The sequence below is a fragment of the Mixophyes fleayi genome, chromosome 11 (assembly GCF_038048845.1).
Source record: "Mixophyes fleayi isolate aMixFle1 chromosome 11, aMixFle1.hap1, whole genome shotgun sequence".
NCBI classification, from domain to species: domain Eukaryota; kingdom Metazoa; phylum Chordata; class Amphibia; order Anura; family Limnodynastidae; genus Mixophyes; species Mixophyes fleayi.
This window is the reverse complement of record NC_134412.1, coordinates 85541963-85565526: the sequence shown is the minus strand read 5'-3', so window position 1 is coordinate 85565526 and position 23564 is coordinate 85541963. Positions and strand designations below refer to the sequence as shown.

At 42.4% G+C, this 23564-nt stretch overlaps 1 protein-coding gene across 5 annotated transcripts in view; it reads left to right on the top strand.

The window, feature by feature from the left end:
* PLEKHG5 (pleckstrin homology and RhoGEF domain containing G5) overlaps positions 1-23564 on the top strand; it is a 244111-nt gene that overhangs the window by 84370 nt on the left and 136177 nt on the right. The window contains exon 1 of one of the 5 annotated variants that reach the window (XM_075190135.1): positions 21208-21676. The exons of 3 other annotated variants lie outside the window; for them this stretch is intronic. The gene's annotated coding sequence lies outside the window, so the exon portion shown is untranslated. Of the gene's footprint in view, positions 1-21207; positions 21854-23564 lie in introns of those variants that run through there. One more of the 5 variants, XM_075190133.1, reaches the window with a different exon arrangement.

Below are 23564 nucleotides of genomic sequence, written 5' to 3'. Positions count from 1 at the left end.
GGTAATACCATGTACTGTTTTGTTGTGTGCCTTCTGTACGACACTGTGGATCATTTGTGACTCCCTATAAATAAAGTATAATGATGATGATGATAATAATATAAAAGTATTTAAATTAGTAGCATGTTTTCACAAATTTATAACATTTTACCCATGGTTATCTGTTTAAAAATGTCAGCTAGGGTTTTTAAAAAACAAAAACAAACAAAACATATACAGGATGTGGCCTACAAAGGTTGAATAAATATGAATTTCATTTTTCTCTGGTTTATATAACTCAGCAGTTGTGTGCAAGTGTAAAAAAAAAAATCTTGATGACATTTTAAGTACTTTGAAGTTATGTGGCCTTGCCTGTCTCAAATGGGAGAGCTCTGTGCTTGGTGCGTGCTGATTTTGTCTTTTGAAAAAAGCCATTCACTGAAAAGTAATATTGCTATTCAGCAGCTGAACGTTGCGTGGGCCAGCGCATAACTGAGCTGCTTGCGTTTATGCCTCGATAGTTTAATTCCATCTGTCGTTCGCTGATTCATAAAGTCATAAGTGTAAGAAAATCACTTTTTTCATCGCCTATTACTTGGCATTCCGTTGTGGCGGACTTTAGTCTTATAGCTGCACGTTTAGATACTATCGCACACTTTTTTTTATTTTTAAACTGTTTTTATAGAGTTTGTCCAATCAATAATTTCACTCAACATCCAGAAAGTCTTTTTTTTCTGCTACTTGATCAATCTTCTTCCCAGAAAATGTTGCCAGCCGGGTGGCATTAAGAAGTAGCTGGGTGGGGACGTTTGTAATACTTTGCAATAATAATGAACAATGTTGGAGGTTATTGCTCACACCTGCCAGGACTGGTCAGACTGGTGGTCAGTGGTGTAACACACACTGCTGGCTGTAGTGCTCACATAGTGCCTGTTCTAGTAGGAGAAACAATGGTTTATTCCTAATATAATAGGACTCTGTTAGGCTCCAAGAGCCGGATGGCAAGTAAAACTAGCCGGGTGGGGCATTCGGGGGAATAGGTGCTGGGGAGAGCAATGACAGAAATGTTTCTCTAGATAGGATATTTATTCCAGGATTGTATCCTACATCGCGTCCTATGTTGTGGTGGTCGCAGATCTACCCAACTTTGCGGATGAGCCCAGTGACTGTTTTCACAGTAGAAGACAGTGACTTTATTTGCACAACTGTTAACAAAGGGATCACAACTTCCAAAAAGACGAGACCAAGGGGATGTATTAGAAATGTCGGCATTCATAATGTTGACACAGGTCGACAGTCATTAATGTCTACAGGTTCATAATGTCGACATTTCAACTACATCCCCTTAGTCTAGTCTTTTTAGAAGCTGTGAACCCTTTGTTAACAGTTGTGCAAATACTGCCACTCTCTTTATTGCTCACTTAGATCCAGGGTCTTCATTTTTAATAAATCCAAGGATCCTTGACTTGGCAAAATAATTTACTCTCATACCCGACGCAATACTAGCTCCTAAGAGCTCCCGGTGCAGATGAGCTCTTAACGGCGGTTCCCAGACCAAGGGGCTGATTCCGAGCGGGACATATGTCAGTTTGCGTAACGTATCTTGTGTGAAATCGATCTGCACATGTCCAGAAATTGGGCACACACATATGTGCCTATATAGACTGGCGCAATTTTGGTCCTCATGCCCAGGACAGGGGAGGGAAGGGGCTTTCAAAACATTGGGCGAGTACAGTATGCGCGTACTGCATCTCATATAGACCCGCCAAAACATATACGACTGTTAGGAGGCATATATTTTGCACCAGCTAGAGGGCGTCTGCAAGTGCTCGCTGATGATGACTTCTTGACGGAAACCACATACAGAGGTGGAAACATCTTGAGATGTGTATGACATATGGGTGGAAATGCAATATTTTAATTTCTTTTTTCTTTTTTCTTCTTCTTTTTTCTTTTTTTTTTGAGTAAATCTACTATTTTGCCAACACCTCTGCATCAGCCTCCAAGTACTTTAACGGTCAGTTTCTTTATGGTTCCTGCACCATTATAGAAGCATACACCCCAAAAGCAGATTCTTGGTTTCTTACACAGCATTTACCTAAGACAGCCTGGCTAAGCCTCCCACCTTCCCAGTAAACAAGATGCAGACAGCTGGTCTGTACCATAATGTTAAACTATAAAGGCTTCTGTGTCTCTTACAATGACAGCACAACATACGGGTATAGCCTGATTTTTTAGAGTCTGAAATGAACCAGACAAAACTGCTACAGTTTCCAGAAGCCGACAATGTGGTCCGCGTTCAGCCAAGATTTTCATGCAAATAAGTATTAGAAAAAAAACAGTGTTTGTTTAGTTCATAGTATTTAATGGGACATTTAGAAGCATATTGTAAGTAAATGCAGGCGTTTAATTTTGCAGCGTGTTAACAATGTTTGTATATTGTCAAACAATCTTAGTAAACAAATATGTGACAAACAATACAAGCACAAAATCAACTGTAACACATTAGTTTCTACATATGGCAGCAGCGATTTGCAGCAGCGATTTTGTGGACTGAAACATTATTAACGCCTTTGGCTGCTAAGACATGCAGCTCGAAACTGTGAAGAGCTAGTTCCACTCTCTCTGCAGTTAAAGGGTTACAAGAAAACTCACCAATCACTGTGCATTGAAATTGATGTTTTTGTTTTTTTTATCATCACCATTTATTTATATAGCGCCACTAATTCCACAGCGCTGTACAGAGAACTCGCTCACATCAGTCCCTGCCCCATTGGAGCTTACAGTCTAAATTCCCTAACACACACACACACACGGACACACACAGACTAGGGTCAATTTGTTAGCAGCCAATTAACCTACCAGTATGTTTTTGGAGTGTGGGAGGAAACCGGAGCACCCGGAGGAAACCCAGGCAAACACGGGGAGAACATACAAACTCCTCACAGATAAGGTCATGTTCGGGAATTGAACTCATGACCCCAGTGCTGTAAGGCAGAAGTGCTAACCACTGAGCCACCGTGCTGCAGAGGAATAACCCTGGGGAGCAAGCAGTGGAAATGCCAGTGATTGGGGAGGCTTTTTAAGAGGCTCAGGGGTATATTTACTAAACTGCGGGTTTGAAAAAGTGAAGATGTTGTCTGTAGCAACCAATCCAATTCTAGTTATCATTCATTTCGTACCTTCTACAAAATTACAGCTTGAATCTGATTGGTTGCTAAAGGCAACATCTCCACTTTTCCAAACCCGCTGTTTAGTAAATCTAGCCCTAACTCTCACTATTATTTGCTCAAGATTCCCCGTGCTAGCCTATTTCATCAACTACGGACAGGCTAGTAGTTATGGAACGGGATACAGACCTGATCCAGAAGGTCACAAGAGGACAGTTACAAGGTCAGATGACCCAGCTAATGCCAACGCTATGATAAATATATAAGTTTACATCTTGTAAAGGACTAGTAAGACATAATACAAAACCACCATTCTTCACTATATGAAATGTGTAACGAGACTCATTAAAAACAGGATCACTTTGAAGTCATTTGTCGATGCTCTTGAATTTCAATATTATGCAAAGTTGATTATGTATAACTGGGTCAGTGAGACTCTAATAAATCATGTAGTGTGAACATATATTATAAAGCAGGTTTTACACCTACTTGGGAAAATGTATGTGGATACATTTTAATGTACTTTAATGCAGAGAATATAGATGAAGCTAAAGAAAGTTGGTATCAACAGTGTCGCTCGGCCAGTAACGAAATCCGCTCCGTTGCAGATTAATACACAAAACTGCAACACATTAAAGACAACATTACCAATATGATGCAGGTTCAGGGTCCGATTACAGCATAACTGAAGGGGCCCTTAGACATATGTCAAAAGGGAAAGATTATTTGTGTGTTATAATGAAAATGTAAACAATTCCCATAATAGTGGCTGACAGAAACTCCGAGCATGATTAGAAGTGTGGGACATGGCTTTCTGTACAGGACCAAAGCTATTCTGAATCCACCACTGTTGTGGATTGACTCTCAGTAACATTATTAGAGGTCCCAATTTTCAAAAGACAGTCCCCTTTATTCATATCCCTATTTTCCCATCATTTAAACTGTTAATCAGCTCAATATAACAGGATAATTTGAAATTGGTTCTTATATCTGTGTAACATTTACGACACCCAACAGAAAGCGCAATGTGGATTTTATGCTCTAAATATTAGACGGTCCTGGCTTATCAATTGTAAATGATAGATGACATTCTGCACTTGGTGGTTATAACGATTATAAACATTTATTTATACAGTGCAAACATTATATGTAATGTTTTACGTAGAATGTTTAATCATTCATATTGGCACTGACCAGTGGAGCTTACAATCCATATTCTCTAACACGCGCACACACGCGCTAATTTTGTCAGAAGCCAACTCTGGAAGGAAAACCCAGAGCACCGGGAAGAACATACAATCTCCCCACAGATAGGGCCCTGGTTGGAATCAAACTCATAGTTATAAAGTTTGTCCTAAACTCTAAACCCAACTTTCGGCGCACAGTACATGCGAACTGTGGTGTGTGGGTCAATTATAGCACAAAAATACATGTCTGGCTTTCACTTGGTGACCTGAGACAGCCGCTGTCAGAGACAATGGAGAGATTAGCAGGAAAGGGAGTGTTTCTTTTACTGTAGAAAGCAGTATGTCCCCTGAGAGCTGATCTCGTTTGACCTCTGTACTTGTGCTGAGGTCTAGTGAGGTGGAGACCAGGAGCCTGTGTGAAATTACTGGCAGGAAGGGGATCTCTTATAAACTCAAGGGAACATAGTAGGTCCTAATAACTTGGGTTTTAGGGGTATTTTCTATCTTTCACTGCATGAGTCTTGTGGTAGTTGGAGCAGGACCATGATCTGCAGTTCCTAAGTACAGGCTTCTGCAGGAAACCTGGTTCCCATGTGATTTTTAAAGGGTTAAACAATGGATGTGTTTGATTAAATTTTATGTGGAAAATGAAATGTTTGCATTCATTAATAACACTGTGGAGACACTATTCTCTTGTGTATATGTGACTTCATAACATTATTATATTATGTACAAATACAGCAATGTAACTTGAGCATTTACTATTAACATTCTCACCAGATCTCTACACTGTCCTTGGGCATAAGTATGGATATGTGTTAAAAATACTACTGTTTTTGAGCGAAATGATGTGTGCCACATGACTGTGGTTGCCATGGTAGTCCACAACCCTAGATCATTAATAGCAGTCGAAAGTAAAAAAAAAAGGGGAAAACCAACATTCTTCTCATAGCATGCCACTGATTTTGTTATAAAACATACCTGGTCATCCATGGGATTAATGCTTTATTTAATATGTGATGTTTTAAAAAGTCAGAATCTGTAAATAAAACACAACTGATTTTGGAAATTAAAATGTACTATTTCAACATAACTTTTGCTTGTTTCCCAGTACTAAATAGGCCGCCTTCTGTGGGAATTTATGAATGTGTCCCATTGGTGAAAATCCTAAATCCTTTAGTTTAATTATTATTCGACCTTCAGCCTCTGATGTCTTGTGACAGTAACATGTATTTGATACACACACGTGACCGAATCCATCATTGATCCCTTTGCTGAGCTTATAGCCCATTCCCACGCTTTCACAGGAGAACATACATGTCAGATTCTCCCGTGACATTGGCAGAAGAGATCCCGAGTTCTTGCACACACATAGTAATGGCTATTCCTGCCTGGCTTCATCTAACAACACCTCAGCAAGTACTTGTTAATGTCTGCATCTTATTAATGTCTTCATAGTATTATTTGTATGTGTTTGCTATTAGTAATGTTTGTGTTACTTTTATATTGTAATAACAAAAGTATATGTAAAAAACCCCCACACATTTGGAAATATTTTGGGAGTTAAAGGCTGGTTACCCAGTGACGTTAGGGAAACACAAGTGATGCCGAACACTGCATCACCTGGTAACCCGCTGTTGCGGTTGGGATAGGGTGAGGGAGTCAAGGGAGGCCGCCTCTGCTCCCAATCACAAGTTCAAGTAGGAATAAGGTCTTTGGAACTCTTCCTCTATGCCCTTAATTTTAGATCACATGGGGTCTTCAGGGGCGCACGCAGGGGGGGGGTTTCTGGTTCTCCAGAAACTCCTCCCCTCCGCGAACGAATGGACGCTAAACGCTACCTCTACCAGCAGCACTGTACTGTGCGGCGCCGCGGCTGCTGTATCGCCAAAATGGAGCTGCTGCGCATGCGCGGCAGCTCTCGCGTATATATATATATATATATATATATATATATATATATATATATATATATATATATATATATATATATATATATATATTAAAATTAGGGGGGGAGGAACCCCCCCCCCCCTTAAAATTCCTGCATTTGCCCCCGGTCTTAAGTCCCCCAGGTCTCCCAAAGCCTTAGTGGAGCCCTGCAGACACCCCGTTTTGCTACATTTTGGGGGGAGGTGCAAAGGGTGTGGGTTGTCCAGAAGAAGACAAACCCCTTTTAATTTCACATGTAGACACTTCTGTCTATGGTCAACTTTCCTTACGAGACAGACTAAAGCTGGAGGTCGGGCTGTACCGTGCAATAAGAGACTTGAGATCAGTTGTTGGGATTTAAAATACAATATCTGGATTTGTCTAGCAACTAGTTTCCGCATACACAGCCCAAGACAGGATATGATGATCTATTTATTTATTTTTTGTCTGAAAGAAATTCTTGCCGAGGACCAAAAATACAGGCAGAAACCAGAGGGGCGAGTTATCATCTTCAGCAGCAGCTATTTATATAGCGCTACTAATTCTGCAGCGCTGTACAGAGAACTCACTCACATCAGTCCCTGCCCCATTGGAGCTTACAGTCTAAATTCCCTAATATACACACACACACACACACACACGGACAGAGAGACTAGGGTCAATTTGATAGCAGCCAATTAACCTACCAGTATGTTTTTGGAGTGTGGGAGGAAACCGGAGCACCCGGAGGAAACCCACGCAAACACGGGGAGAACATACAAACTCCTCACAGATAAGGCCATGGTCGGGAATCGAACTCGTGACCTCTGTGCTGTAAGGCAGAAGTGCTAACCACTGAGCCACCTTGCAGCGTCTTATCAGAGGAAGTAAAAACATATCATCATATTTCGGTACTTTGAAAACAACAAAACAAACTTGTTACATGACTGCACTGTGTGGCTTTGGATCACGAGCCAGCTGTGACTTGTATGGAGTATCTCACAAATATGACCACATCCTGTGAGCAAGATTTCAGTGAGTAACAATGGAAAGGAAAGACCCGAATCTCACAATAAGCTCCAATGTATCATTTTAGTCTTGGTTTCACTTGAAAATGAAACACTACCCTTAAGGCTGGGCTACACTAACAACAGTGCCCAGCAATTGGTTGCTTGCAACCCCCAAGGGCACAGTCTCCTCTTTCTGTTACTGCCGGCGTCCTCTGGGAAACTGTCTCATCAACACTTGTGTCTTCTGAGGGTCTGCAACAGTGAAATGCAACACTCCTCTGACAGTGTAACATTAGCCTAAGAGGGTGTGTGGTAGCCTTCAAAGATCATAAATTAGGCTTAGGTGGACCATCTGCAGTACCACATCTTGCCAGTAGATGGAAATGTAGAGTTAAATTTTCTGTGACACTCCAGGTGTTGTGAAACTACAAGCCCCAGCATTCTTTGCCAGTAGATAACTAGCTGATAGCTGGCAAAGCATGCTGGGACTTGTAGTTTCACAACGCCTGGAGTGTCACAGGGTAGCCATCACTGACCTATGCTAAGCTATTAGTAATCAAATGGTAGATCTATTACTATATAAAGGCACAAAACAGCCCAACGAGACAACAAACACTTTGCCAGCTTGCATATCTGCAGAGACTAGTCCAGCAAAGCAGTAAATTGACCCACAATGCTCTTGGCCAGTATCGCCAAGGCGGTTGAGTGTCGTTCAGCTGCCACTGTGACATTTTTGGGATAAACTGTGGTGATAAGTTACTTTATATATTTTTTATCACTGTGATTTAAAAAAAAAATAAATCATCCTTATTGCTGATTTTCCTGAAATAACCCTCCAATCACAGCACACAAGCCTCCGAATTTGGGTGTATGGATACATTACTGCACTTGCATTTTCATAGGCAAACCGAGGGGAGGGGAGGGGGGGGGGGGGGTTCCTAGTGCCTGGAAACCCCCCTCCAAGCCTGGGGCACTGTATAATTGAGGTGGCTGGACCCTGCCCCCGCTTTACACGGCTCTGCTTGAAAAGGGAGAGCCTCGTGCACCTAACAGTAGTGCACACAGCATTACCCATGTATATTATGGGGATAGGAAGAGTTGGAGAGCAGCCAAGTACTGTCTAAAATTATAGCCACGCCCCATGCATGCTGGTCACGCCCACTGGCGGCGTGGTGTGGAAACCCCCCTCTACAAATCCTGCGTTTACCCCCGATTTTCTAAGTAGTTTAACAAAACTGCAACCAGTATCCCCAGGACTTATGTCATTAATAACAAATATTCAGATTTTATTCAAAATTTATTGCATTTAATAGCATACTAGGAATTCTGTACGAACTCAATCTTAATATCGTTTTCTACATTACAAAAAGATGACAAAATATTGTGGGGCCCCACATAATGTATAACTTATAAAACAACCGCAAATCTTCTTGTCCACTCAATCGCTGATGAATGTGTAATGGTTCATAACAATTTATTATATTTATATTTTCCTCCAAAACAGGTTGGTAGTTTAAACAAAATCATTAACCAGGAAATAAGGATTGGTTGGTAATTCAAACTAAATCAATAACCTTTTATGCTTGATGACAATGTTCCCAGACGCATTATTATTCAGATTTTAGCCAAAATAAAAACATGCTTTGAAAACCGCTTTGTTCCCTTACATTTTACAAAGTATATTTTCACTTGGAACATTTTTAAGGGGTTTTCCGCTTTAGGACAACCGCGCCACACTAGTAAAGTGGTTAAGTGGCAGTGCCTCCCTTGGGATCTCTACAGATTCCTTATAATCACCACTGGTGCCCTTGGGATCTCTACCGTTCCCTTATAATCTCTGCTGCTACCCTGGGATCTTTGAGATCTCTACTGTTCCTTTAGAATTATTGCTGGTGCCTTTTGGAATGTCTACTGTTCCCTTACAATCACTGCTGCTACCCTTGGGCTATCTGCCGTTCCTTTACATTCACTATAGGTGCCCTTGGGATCTCTACCGTTCCCTTATAATCTCTGCTGCTACCCTTGGGATTTCTACTGTTTCTTTACAATCACTGCAGGTGCCCTTGGGATTTCTACTGTTTCTTTACAATCACTGCAGGTGCCCTTGGGATCTCTACTGTTTCTTTACAATCACTGCAGGTGCCCTTGGGATCTCTACTGTTTCTTTACAATCACTGCAGGTGCTCTTGGGATCTCTACTGTTTCTTTACAATCACTGCTGCTACCTTGGGATTTCTACTGTTTCTTTACAATCACTGCAGGTGCCCTTGGGATTTCTACTGTTTCATACAATCACTGCAGGTGCCCTTGGGATCTCTACTGTTTCTTTACAATCACTGCTGCTACCCTTGGGATTTCTACTGTTTCTTTACAATCACTGCTGCTACCCTTTGTAAAAGCCAACATGCAAATGTAGGAAAAGCTCAGATTCAAATTTGGAGGACTCCAACACTTAAATCTGTGTCGGGAAAGATGTGCAGTGAATGTAGCACCCGATTGGATGAAGCTGCAGGTGTTATGCATTCCGCATGCTGAACTACATTGTATCCTAGTAGTGGCGGGCTCTGGCAACCTATTGCTCTGCACTTGTTATGGAACTACAAGTCCCAGCAGATACCCTGCCTCTGTATTAAGGTAACTGTAGGTGATCTCGGGGAGGAAACCCCACCTCACTACTACATGTGGATAAATGTAAAGTCATATACTAGGTCCTCGTGCTCATACCTGCTCCTACAATAATATGGTTTAGTCATAGATGAATTATTTGGACAGCACCTTTTGCTGGAAGGCCTATAGCTCACAGCGCGTGACGTGATTTAACGATGACTGAATAAAAAGTGATTACTAAGAGCATTATACAGTGTCATATTTTATTCCCCCGACAAAACAAAAGTGAGTAAATTGTACTTTATCACAGAGTTTCATGCCTGTGTCACCGTTATACAGGAAGTCATTCATTTTCATGCTATTCCTTGCAATTCTGTGACATGAATCACTGGGCGTATAGTTTCCTATAGCATCTTTTTGGTTCTGTAAATGATGTTTTATATGTTTTTAGTTTCGTTTGCTATCTGGTCATTTACCACATCTGATGAGGGCATCATTGTAATAAGGGGTTTACGCTAACCATTTTGGTAAAGTTTGGACAAGTCTACCTGGCATAGAAACATTTGTGGGTCATGATCGATCATACCGAATAATCAAAATCCACCTGGATCTGATTTTGTTTAGGTGACACTGTGCACACCGACGCGATCATCAGCAGACCGAATATTCAACGTTATCTGTCAACCAGAATACAAGGGACAACTTGAAATGTAAGATTTGGCCCGATCACACCATCAGATCAAAATCTGTTCATACTGTATATGGCCAAATCAACCCTATATACCAGGGTTTCCCAAAACCAACCCTTAGGGCTCCCTAACAGTGCAGGTTTTCCATATCTCCTTGCTGGAGCACAGGTGTAGTCATTACTGACTGACACATTGTAACAGATCCACAGGTGGTCCTAATTATGTCACATGTGATCCGGAAAACCTGCACTGTTGGGGAGCCCTGAGGACTGGGTTTGGGAAACCCTGCTATATACAATAATTTACTGATCAGGCAAAACCGCCTTGCCTGGCACTGCCCCCTTAAAATCGGACTGTCGCCATTTTAAGTGACGACAATCCCCACTGCCGGGATTTTCTATATTTGGAACTTATATGAGGCAGGTCGGAAATGTTCTCTGTGTGTTTTATGGTAAGACATGTATTTCTTTCATATCGGGCTTATAGTAATCAGAATTTTTGTGTTTGTTTATTGCAATAGGAAAAAACGTACCCCACCCTTGGAAACCACACTTTACATTGGGTGGAGAAAATAGTTTAACCACATTGCCTGATTTTGAACTTTTTGCATTGTACATTTACTCAGCAATAGGGTGACCTAAATACGTATATGTGTAAATATTTGCGTGAATCGTAGCTGTCTACTCTCCCGGAATGTCTGGGAGAATCCCGATTTTTCCCAGGAGTGCCGGTCATATCTCGCCCATGTCCCTTATGTTGTGGATGGTACGGGGCGTTGACACAAATCACGTCATCCTATCACCGCACTTGTCCCCTGGAGATCCCAATATAGCAGGAAAGAGAATATGTACTGGAAGCATTGCCTGCTGGTTATTGCATATAATTATTGGAGCGTAGTTCCACTTTAAAATAATCTATACATTTAATATGATTACAACATTCTGCTTTATCGTGCTTTCCTGCTAAGAGCCCAGTTTCTTCCACAAGCTGTTTTCAGTTGGCAGAAAAACATCTATGGAAAAAGCTCTTCGATATTTCAGAGTGTTTTAGCTTGTTGTGGGAAAAAGTTACTAATATTTAAACCATAGTTGCCAACCTTTGGCAAGCTAATTGTGGGAGATCCCAGGCAGGGGGGTGCGTGGTAATTCGCGTCATTTTGGCTCCGCCCCACAATAAAATGCTGTTTGTTTTTCACGGGGGGTGGGGCCAAAATGACGCGATTCACCACGAGTCATATCATTTTGAGGAGCATGTTGCCATATGCGGGATATTTGCCTGCTCTCCCGGGAGCCCTACCCGAATTTCGGGACTCTCCCGGACTTTTCGGGAGACTTGGCAAGTATGATTTAAACAGTTTTTTTCAGAAGCTGTTCTATCCCTCACGTGAGAAGCAGGAGAATAGCACAGACTTCTCAGAAGCACTTTCATTTGCTTGAGCTGTTTTCCTGATGGCCCTACACACGTGCAGCTTTTTAATAGCTGTCAGAGCAGAAAATCTGCTTGTGTGACACCATCTAGGTTAAACCCATTCATTTCAGTAGGAAAGAATCAGGAAAGGGTCTAGTGTGACACAACTCTAATTGGGGGCAGAACATGGCATGACTGGACATACAGAAATTTTGGAGGAGGGCCCAGCGATTCTGGTCCCCCTCTCCAGGGGTCCCCAATCTGCTGAATCAGGAGGGCCCAGTGCATCCCCATTGAAGTTACAGAAGGACAGAATAGAGGCCACCTGTCTCCTATAGTGGCGGTAAATTCACCCTGACCCTAACTCAAATCGGCGATGGCTGCATCAACTGAGCTAGTTCCAAGTTCCGGCAATCAATAGATACAGCTGAAACAAATGAGCAGAACACAAGAAAATTATGACAGTCATCACCGGGTGTCCAAATAAGGTGACACAAATCATCAGTCGTTTGATAGAAGATTCTGCTGGGAGTCTCTAGAAGATAAGAAATATACTATACAGCTGACATGATTTTTCTCCCCCTGCATATTTAGCAGAATGCAGGAGCAAGCTCCTTCAAGTCAGACAGAAAGGTTAACCACTCATCAGCCCTGTACTTCCACTCCTGTAACCAGTTTTATGGGCTACAATTATAGCCCTGTAAGTCCTGGCATGTCTGAAGGCTTTCCTTCTGCTTTCATAATAATCGTCCCACATGCAGAGGAATATTTCAACACTTGTGCCTCTGTGTTTGTCTAGTCATGCTTTGTTTCCACTTGTCTCATGTATTATGTTAGTCTTAATACCGTTTGTACATGTGGCTTTCATTAGGTGTACCAGATGTGCCAAGTAAAGTCCCACATTATAGTGTTTAGTCCCTTGGTATAATGGATAAGGGTCTTGTGCACTATACCGGGACCACTGAGGTGGCAAAGTTTCCACTCTAGGGGTCTCAATATTGTTGGTTATCCTGACCCACAGACCAGGGGGGATCAGAGCAGGACTGGTGTCCTTTGGGGGGGAAGGGAAATCTGGATCTGGTTTACACTATAGCTGGGGCACCCCCATGCTGAATCAGTCAAGTTAAGCATGGGGCTTGTTGACAATTTTGGGGGCATGGCTTCCCCCCCCCCCCCCACCCACCATTCCTAAGGCCCCTGATCTGCTCTTAGACTGAGCTTTACTGCACAAGCGCCCTGATCCGAACCTAGAAAGGAGCAAAGTGAATCATATATTTATAAACTTCACTGGAGTTGGCAGCTGGATACAACACAACGCATTTTTCCACATCATACAATATAACATTAACATCAACAAAAACAGCCTTATACCCACTGTTTTCTGTTAATAGATTGTGCTATGGCTCAGGTAATGCAGCTTCCCTCCCCCCTTTTTTTACTTGTTTACATATTAGACCTATCCTATAACATGACATACTTCACAAGGTGTAAAACGCGTCAGGTCAAAGTGCTGCTTTCTGTCCTTTTCTGTTTTGAATTGCTGACCAAACGTTTCACGCATTTCAGTATTGGATGTAATATTTTCAATGTCGCTACTGTCAAATTTTAGTCTTAACATTTTTCTCTGTTATTGATTTGGGCCTTGACGTAGCGTTTGATGTAATTTCATTTGATACATGGGATGTGCTTAACATTTGTGGCACTGCCCATTGTGGTTAGAGTATATTTTATACTTGTGCCCACTTGCGCTTGGAGCGGTGGGCCTTGGCTTTCTCACGTTCAGTATAGTAGGGACGTGGAGGCACAAGTCCGATTTGACTCAGACTTATCTTTAACATACTCCTTTTAGTAGGCGTATGTTTGTGCATCCAATGGGCATGATGAAAGCCTCAAGTTGATGATGGTGGGTACGTTTTTTTCCTGGAGCTATAATCTAGATTTAAAGCTGCACGTATCTTCAGATAGAGCCGCAGAAACGTACATGCGAGACCGCTTTTTTGTGTGTAAGCAAAAGTCGCAATATTCCGTTTAGCTCTGAATCAAACACTATTTGTGCAGATATTGGGCAGCACGGTGGCTCAGTGGTTAGCACTTCTGCCTTACAGCACTGGGGTAATGAGTTCAATTCCGGACCATGGCCTTATCTGTAAGGAGTTTGTCTGTTCTCCCCGTGTTTGCATGGGTTTCCTCCTGGTGCTCTGGTTTCATCCCACAAAAAAAACATACTTGCAGGTTAATTGGCTGCTATTAAAATTTACCTTACAGTGTGTGTGTGTGTTAGGGAATTTAGACTGTAAGCCCCAATGGGGGCAGGGACTGATGTGAATGAGTTCTCTGTACTGCGCTGCGGAATTAGTGGCGCTATATAAATAACTGATGATGATATGCTGTGTCTCTACAAGAGTCTTGCAGGATACAATACATTTATTGGATCAGTCACCCACATAAAGTCCTATACGATAGCTTTAGCTCTCATCTATTATTAAATTGGCCTTCACCATCTCCTGTGGTAAGACATTCCACAGCTTTACCACCCTTACAGTAAAGAACCCTTTCCTATGCTGATGGAGAAACCCTCTTTCTTTTGTTTCCAACTAGTGACCTGTTGTCCTCTGTATGGTCCTTGGAACGAATAGTTCATTACATAGATCTTGATGTTGACCTCAAATATTTTTTTTATGCATATTAATTAGGTCAAATGTAATGCTCTTTTTTCCCACCAAAGTAAACACCTCATTTTTCAACCTCACTTTATAATGTAACCTTTCCATTCCCTTTACATTATTTGTAACACAGTGAAAAGTGACAAGATGTTGAGACTTAGGGAGACATAACAGCCCCCACGTGACGTCATGATGCAAACGTGTCATTTGACAGCGGGGGCGGGGCCAAAAGCTGCGATTCACCGGGAATCACGATGTTTGGGACCTAATTCTGCCCAGAAGTGGGCACTTCCTAGTGAAGTGGGCAGATGCGGGAGATTGCCACACTCTCCCAGGAGAGTGTGGAAATCCGTGAAACTAATGATGGAGTCTCCTGGACATTCCGGGAGAGTTGGCAAGTATGGACTATGGGGAGACAAGCAATCCCTAAACGAAACTGCTGCAAGTCTAACAATAAAATACTAAGCAGTTAGGACGGTTTGTACTAACATTTATCTACACAAATGAACCAGCAGCTGTATACCGCTAAAGATTATATTTGAATAGAAATGTAAATTATACACAATTTTTAAGAATTTTGTCCTTTCCAATCAATCTTATTGTGTTTACAACGCCACAGCTCGGCATAATAATTAATGTGAATGTGGAGGTTGTATTTTCCATCTAAGGGCTCTTGTTCTAATTTTAGGTCAGACATTAAGCAATAAAAGTAAGGTTTTTACAGAGAGGAAATGCTGTGTTTGTGTTCTATTTTAGAACCCATGAGGTGAGCAACTTTTTGATACATTTTAACTCTCTAAATAAGCCATAAGTCTCCTGTTACTTGGTATTGCAACATAGGCTTACGCTAGACAAACATTGTAACAAAACGGGCCTCACAATCCTGGTTTGGCGAGGTGGTCTGGAGTGATCTTTGGATGTACTCTGCTGCGGACATAGGTCTGGAAAGGGTTTATATCTAACATACTCCATGAATATTGCAAGGAAACTTGGCGGATACATCCGAACAAGCTGTTTTCATACCAAAAGCATTTAGTGGTTTCTTTTTTTTTTTTTCTAGCATGGCATTGTAAAAAGTATAGTCATAGCTTTACAAGAACAAAGAAAGATCTATTTTCTGCCATAAAGTCTGAGCCTTGATCTTGATTTTCAAACGGCAATGCCAAAGCAGAAAGTACTGTTTTCTATGTAACTGCTTGAACACAGGTGGATCGTTTTCCGTTATTGCAGGATTTTGAAGCATTTTGGTCTAAGGTGGGTCTAAATATATGTTTACAGTAATTGCAAAGAACTTTGATTTATATATTATTTTTATATGTTATCTAAATCTCTGCTGTTACCATAGAGAATAACAGCACACAGTGATTCACCTGCAGCTATGGAAATGACTGTGAATACGTTGCTACACCCTTCCAAGTCTCAAACACGTCCCCGTGGGCATACAGCTGTTTCAGAAATCAAGTGTAAATATCTCAAGGGATTCTCTGACGATTGCCAACACCCAAAACAAATGCCTTTTCTGAACGTCATTATTGACATTGGCCAATGGTGTAGGTTAGGCACCATAAGGTTCTCCAAGCGGTCAGTGTGGAGCTGTTGGCTGTTTTCGGTGGCTGGCCACATACATTTTCAGGGCTTGGTGTAGCAGAAGTTCCGCTAGGTCCAATGGACTGCTGTGATGTCGCCAAACCAAGGTCCCCATGGATTACATAGTCTGCCGCTATTGATTTTAAGATTCAGGGTTACTGCCTTTTGCGGAGAAAAATGTATTTTCTGATACAGCCATAATTTTATATATCTTCTGTAAGTCCATTGGCCAGTGATAGGCAATGTGAAATAGCTGGAGGGCCATAAGTGTGGCCCTCCAGCCTTTAAAAGGGCCACACAGAGGAAGGAGGGAGAGCACAGCGCACTCCCTCCTCCGGGTATGTCATGTGACCTCCCTGCACTGTGCACTCCCTCCTCCTGCGGGTATGTCATGTGACCTCCCTGCACTGTGCACTCCCTCCTCCTGCGGGTATGTCATGTGACCTCCCTGCACTGTGCACTCCCTCCTCCTGCGGGTATGTCATGTGATCTCCCCTGCACAGTGCACTCCCTCCTCCTGCGGGTATATCATGTGACCTCCCCGCACAGTGCACTCCCTCCTCCTGCGGGTATATCATGTGACCTCCCCTGCACAGTGCACTCCCTCCTCCTGCGGGTATATCATGTGACCTCCCCGCACAGTGCACTCCCTCCTCCTCCGGGTATATCATGTGAACTCCCTGCACTGTACACTCCCTCCTCCTCCGGGTATGTCATGTGACCACCCAGCACACTGCACTCCCTCCTTCTCCGGGTATGTCATGTGACCTCACTGCACTGTGCAGTCCCTCCTCCTCCGGGTATGTCATGTGATCTCCATGCACTGAGCAGAGGAGGTGATGTGACAAAGAAGCCGATTGCCCCCGTTCTGATTGGATCTGGAGCACCCGGCGGGAGGGGGGCTGCAGGTGAAGGCTCAGTGGGCCGTCTGTTGCCCACCACTGCCCTGAGCTGTTGTCAGAACCTAGTGTAACTTTTAAATGGGAAAATGGAACATATTTTATTTTCTGTCTCTATACAGCGAATATGAAATCTTTGGTAGGCTGCATTATTTTGATTGACGTTTGGAACGGCCCATACAAAATGACCTGGGCGATAAGTGCAGTTTAATGAAGGCAAACAGAGCGTAAACGTCTTGATCCAATAACTCCAGGACTGACGTTGATATAATTTAATACAGACTAATAAAATATGAAACAGACGATTTTGGCACAATACACAACATTGTACTTAAAGCTAAACAGGATTACAGTATTTCCAAGGCATTCCTTGTAACTGTACGTTCGATATGTCAGAAACTATCAAAGGAAGAGTGTTACCCGCTCGCTGTACGGATTCCCTTTCATCAGCGCAATCCACGTGTTCCCGACTTGTTTAGATAAGAGCATAAGTGTTCAGTCTAGTGCGCAGGAAATGAATTTCTACAGCTGCAAAGTGGTGCAGTAAAGGCTGGTATTAGACCTGATTGTGACTCACGTCTGTCTGGTCTTAAACAACATGTTTACTATAGGAAGGGCTTTCATCAGCCCTTGAAAGAGCCGCTAAAAATACCTGGTACACAACTGAAAATTGCAATTTTTTTTTTTTTTTAAATAAGCATAACATTACATGGAAAAGGCAGAGCAGTCACAAATCACTGCCTTGTGATTAGACGTTACAGTAACCCCACAGTAAATGTTCCTGGCTGCCTTGTGCATGGGTGTGACTGCAGGGAAGAGCCCAAGCCTTGGGTCCTGAATAGTATCCATCTCCCTGAATGTACCGGAGGTCAAGGTGCTGCATGTGTGAGCACAATGCATGCAAAGGATAATCCCCCATCTCCTTGGTTACAGTCATGGAATTGTATTAACTCTTAGGCTGCCAGTGATGTCTGTGACATATCACTGCAGCCAGGTGCTGACTGGGGCTGATACAGTCCCATAGCGGGCTAGCTTGGGCTGGGTCACTGGGATAACTGCATTTTTTTAAGCTGAGTCTCGACCCCCAGGCTAAAATTTGCCAGCCTGCCCCCGATTACAGTTATAGTATAGCTCATACTAAGTGTACCAACAACCTTATAGATCCTCTTTAATAGAATGAACCTTTAAATTAATTACATCATCAATATCTACAGTTCTAAAAGGGGTTGCCTGCCACTGGGGGGGGGGGGTCTGATGATCAGGGCCCTCTTAAGAACATCTTGGGCCCCCGGGCACAGCAGTGCACCGGGGCCCCTATATATACAAAAAAAAAGGCAGCAAAAAAAAAAAAAAAAAAAAGACAATACTTACCTTGCGGTCAGCTGGGGATCCGACTCCCTCCATGGTCTCCTCCTCCGTCGCGCTCCGCAATGGATGTCGGACGGGCGTGATGTCATGCCCCACATGCACTGCCAGCGTGACAGAGGAGGAGACCAAGGAGGGAGCCGGATCGCCAGCTGACCGCAAGGTAAGTATTGTCTTTTTTTTTTTTTTTTTTCAGGTTTTTGGGTTTTTTTTGCTGCCTCCGATGGGCCCCCCTGGGCTGCAGGGCCCCCGGGCACCTGCCCATTGTGCCCAATGGGAAAGACGGCCCTGCTGATGATGCTACTGGGAGTGGAGGGGAGTGTGGTTCAGCAGGTCTTGTCCCCTTTCAACGCATCCGCAATGAATCCGAAACTGCTAGACGCGCGTGTTACGTTACTCGTTTGGCCGCAACACACAAGTGTTGGAGAGGAAAGACCTATTTAGAACATTGGTCGTTACCAGTTTGATTCAGTATTCCATAAATAGCAATCTTCCAGTGCTAAACACTCCAAACCTTTCTTAGGACTCCATCTATTTCAAACAGCAGGTCATGTGCCAATTATACTTAAGAAAATTAGCTCTATTGGTCCATTGTAATAATGACCAAAGTTGAGTACTGTAGTATTTTGTGATTCTATTATTGTACTTAATTGTTGTGAAGTGACAATCATTTAACAGTATAGATGGCTCCTTAAGACTCCATACGTTGCAGAACATGTGACCTGTGGTTGACGATGTATTGCAGGCAGCAAATTGCTAGGTGCAGGGCTGTGGACTTTTTCATTATTGGGCGGTACATGGGGGGCCCTTACCAAATTTGTCCCAATTTTTATCCAGGCAAAATGGGGACAAAATAATCCTTGTCCCCAATACAGCAACCTCATCCTGTACCACTTTCTGACCAAGCCACCGCCACTCTCTAGAATTCCCCACCCATTCCAGGGACTTCGATCTGCGACAATCTTGGGACCATTAGGAGGTATGCTACAAGTCTTACCCAAGTAATGCAATGTTAGCGGATATGTTCAATCACATGGCAGAATAGGTTATCGTATGTCACAGAATTTATCATTGTTGTACGATCTGGAGTGCGAGTGTCGGGAAGAGTTGTGTAGAGGAATGAATGAAAATGGAAGGAGTTGCTCCAACTTTAAATAACTCTGATATTTTGGGACACCCCCGTGTACCTCTCCAGTAGCTGCTATCGCAACGATGCTGGAAGTTTCTTGCCCCCAGCCAGACTGGAGCAAAAAGCTTTTCAGTAAGGCCATTATATCATCCAGGTAATGTTGAATATTTTTGCTACCCTTGGATATAGCATGGAGCTGCTCTCTGTATATAACCGTAGCCAATGCAGAGCTTTTCAGCACAGTAAGAAAACATACCAACATTACTGAACGCATTATTAACCCCTTACTTCCAATTTCTGACCACTTCTTGCAGAGTTCATGCCTCAGTCGGTCTAAATTCCTGCGGTGACAACCGAGATGGCACAGACTTATCAATTCATGGCTTAATAAAGTAATTCTTAAGCATTTGTACAACAACAAAAATAAATATATTTCAAATAATGTCCCTTAATTTCTCCTCTGTACAATGCTGTGAGGTCCCCCAGCACAACCAATCAGAGAAGGAGGGTGCAGTGTATACTTCACCATGTGGTCTCCTATTTCCTCTGGGGGCTCCAGACTAATGGTAATATATAGGCTACCCTTAGTTTATTAGACGTGTAAGAAGGTGTAAGTGACATGGGGGGGTTTTGAGGTATATGTGGGATGTGGGGGATTGCAGGGAGGGGGGGTCTGAGGTCATCAGGGGGGCATGTTATGACAAGTGTATGTCTGAGGACATGTGGAGTCATCTTGTGGCATGTAGAGGTCTGAGGGCATGTGGGGGAATTTTGGGATGAGTGATGTGGGGGTGCCAAGGTCGTTTCGGTGATGTTTATCCATTACTGAAATTAAGGATTAAATGTGGCCCTTTGAATGTTAGAGGGCCACACATGCAGCCCTTGGAAATATATAGCTGGCCAAATAATATTTAATCAGTGATGATTTGTAGTTTTCAGTCATTTCGGGGGGAATTAAATTCCCCCCAAAGTAGCGCAGCGTTAAACCTATTACCGTTAATACAGTAATTTTAACCCTGATTTGTTGCAAAAACCAGCGTTAAAGATTACCGTATTAACGGTAACAATGCACACCATTACCGTGATATCGGTAAATAGTGCGCAGCCACGTAACTTTCGGCAGCGACGCTGCCAATTGAATCCCCCCCCTTAGGGCTCATGGCTCTTTGCATTTTCTAAACTGACCCCACTGCACACGTTGTGGGACATTTATTAAAACAACTGCACAGAAAACGGTGACGTTGCCAACAGCAACACTCAAGACGTTTGCTAGAAAATGAGTTACAATCTGGTTGCTATGGGCAACACCACCTTCTTCCTTTTTACAGCAACATTCCTAAATATTGAGCACAGATGATTAATATATGCAGATGCCCCAGCCCTGGGCTTAGTACATGACACAGACCATTGTGACATAAATCAGTCAGTAGTCCTGGCTGGATCAGGGAACTGTTCTGCAAGTCTTGTAGCATTTTGCCTTCAGTTCCTTCCTGGACCAGGGGCGATTAATTTTCATTGTATTCTGAGCAAGTTAGTGATTTTTTTTCTTTTCTTTTTCATATTGTTAAAGGAAACAAAACCGGTCGTGCAGTCTAATGAGAGGAGAACAGCCACAAGTCCATGCGCTTCCTCCCTCCTTCCCAACCTCCCTGCTCAGCTTTTTAGAAACCTGATGCTCAGACAGGTGTTTACTGATCCCTCGTTCACCTGGGAAAAGATGTATCTTGCTTAGAGCCCCGGAGGCTTCTGTTCCAGCAGCAGGGCTGACACCGTGGAAGGGGAGGGAGCAGGGGAGGAACAGACACCATTAGCACAGTACAGAAAGCCAGGCATATAACACAGAACAAAAGTGGCCAATGCTCCAGACCTTGCAACAACAATAAAAAAAAGGGGGTTACTGCCTTGTAATGCGAATAACAGGATTTCCAGCCCAACTCTGTAGGATCTGCAAGATGCCACACCTTCTGCTTAAGCCTACTACTGTCACACTGAAGGATCTGCAGGCAATCCCCATGGATAAGTCACTGTAGATGCATCATCTCCTCTGGAAACTGCAACACTGCGTCTGAGAAGGTGAAGAACGGTTTATTGTGTTTCCTGGGAAAGGGGGGTGAAGAATCGCTTGTCCCCACCCTCCATCTCTCCCTCACTCTCTCTCTGCTGGATGTTTAATTCTCCTCCAAATGTTCAGCTGCAGGAATGCAGCCCATGTAGATCTCCCCAGCATCGTCTTAACCATCTGGCTGTAAGGTTAGTCTACAGATTGCAATCAATTAATATTCATGTAGGGGTTACCTGGATGCAGTATGCCTGTGTGTTCAGCCCAGGCCACACCAGGCAAGAATTAACTTTCACAGTGAGCACAAACGGATTAAAAATTCAACAATGTGCTGGGGACAGACCCCCTTCTTTATTTCTGTGTTGGGAATCATATCTTTTGCAGATAAGATGGGGATCTATAAACAGGTCCTGTACCCAGGATGAGTGTGACCAGCCAGAGATGTCCTTTATTCCAGAGTCTGAATGCAGAGCAGACTGTTAGGAAAATATTGAATTGTTTTCTTTCTTTTAAAGAGTCTGTGTTTTTCTTAATGCTTTTTTCCCCCTTACCTATGTGTAGGGGTTGCAGCCAGTGTTAATATTTGTTTTATGGTGTAATGTGACACAAAAAACGTTGATGTTTACAGTTCTATAATGCTGTTGTCTTTCATGCATCATTAAGAGCAGGATAAATCTTAAAATAATATATTGTAAAAGCAGGTTTTTAGTGATAATGGATGGGCCACATTTCAGTTTGTAGGTATAAGATGTGTTTGGTTATGTGTCATGTAGCCTTGTCTCGGCTTACTATTAAATGTAATATTAAATAACAGCTATAAATGTGTTTTATTTATAGGGAGCTTCATGTTAGTGGGTATAGGCAATTAGATTAATTCATTATATATGTTAATGTCAACAGGTGTTTAACTTCTAATAGTTTGCTTTTTATATCTGCTTACTTAATACTTAATTACTTAATAAATAAATATATATATATATATATATATATTATTTACAGTATGGATGGACACCCACCAAAGTTAGCATGCCATTTGTTTGCAAAGTTTTGCGGCCAGTATGGAACCGATTAACTTATAGGAAATTCCCAGACTTGGATTTGTTTTGCTATCTATCTATCTATCTTAAAGGTTGTGTTTTGCCAGTGACTGCCTTAGGTCCGCTTGGTTAGGTTAAACTGTCCAAGTGGAGTCACTTGATCGGTTCCATAAATATTAAATTTTAAAAGCATCAGCCCTTCCCACCATAAATCTATAGGAAGTCTAAGAGTTTGGTTTGTGCTTCTTACATTTTTGTAAAAAGCTTATTTTAATTTACTTATAGAATTGTACATGTCGGTTAGTATAATAATAGGATTCATGTGCTCTTTGATCTCAAATAGAACTTAAGTGTCTTTTATGTTTAACGAGCTATCCTTCTAGCGAGGCTTTTGCTTTTCTCGATTTAGTCACCTTTGTTAAATCGTTGCCTACACGCATCTTTGTGGTTTGTTTTTTATTGCGGAAAAAGTTATTTCATGGCTGGACAATCTGATCCAACCACATGAAATTTTCACTTTTATTTCGTTATCTGATCCCTCGTCATCAAACATTCACCCCACACATACAACACTTGGACTAGAGCGAGCCGAATATGAGATTGCTGAGTTGTGTTGAAAGATTACAAAGCGCTACAGGTTGTTTTGGGATGAAAGATGTTCCACCAGGAGGGTCGGATTTGAGATCTGTTTGATTTGAATACAGGGGGGAATTTCTGATAGGAAAGGTGTCTGCTCATTTCACAAATAATGATCTATAGAACCAGACTTTGTACGTTCTTTTGTGTAGTTTTATAAACTAATGCCTGGAGGACCCTTCTAAAAATCATCACTGATTGTAGTTCATTATCCACACACAATTTTTTA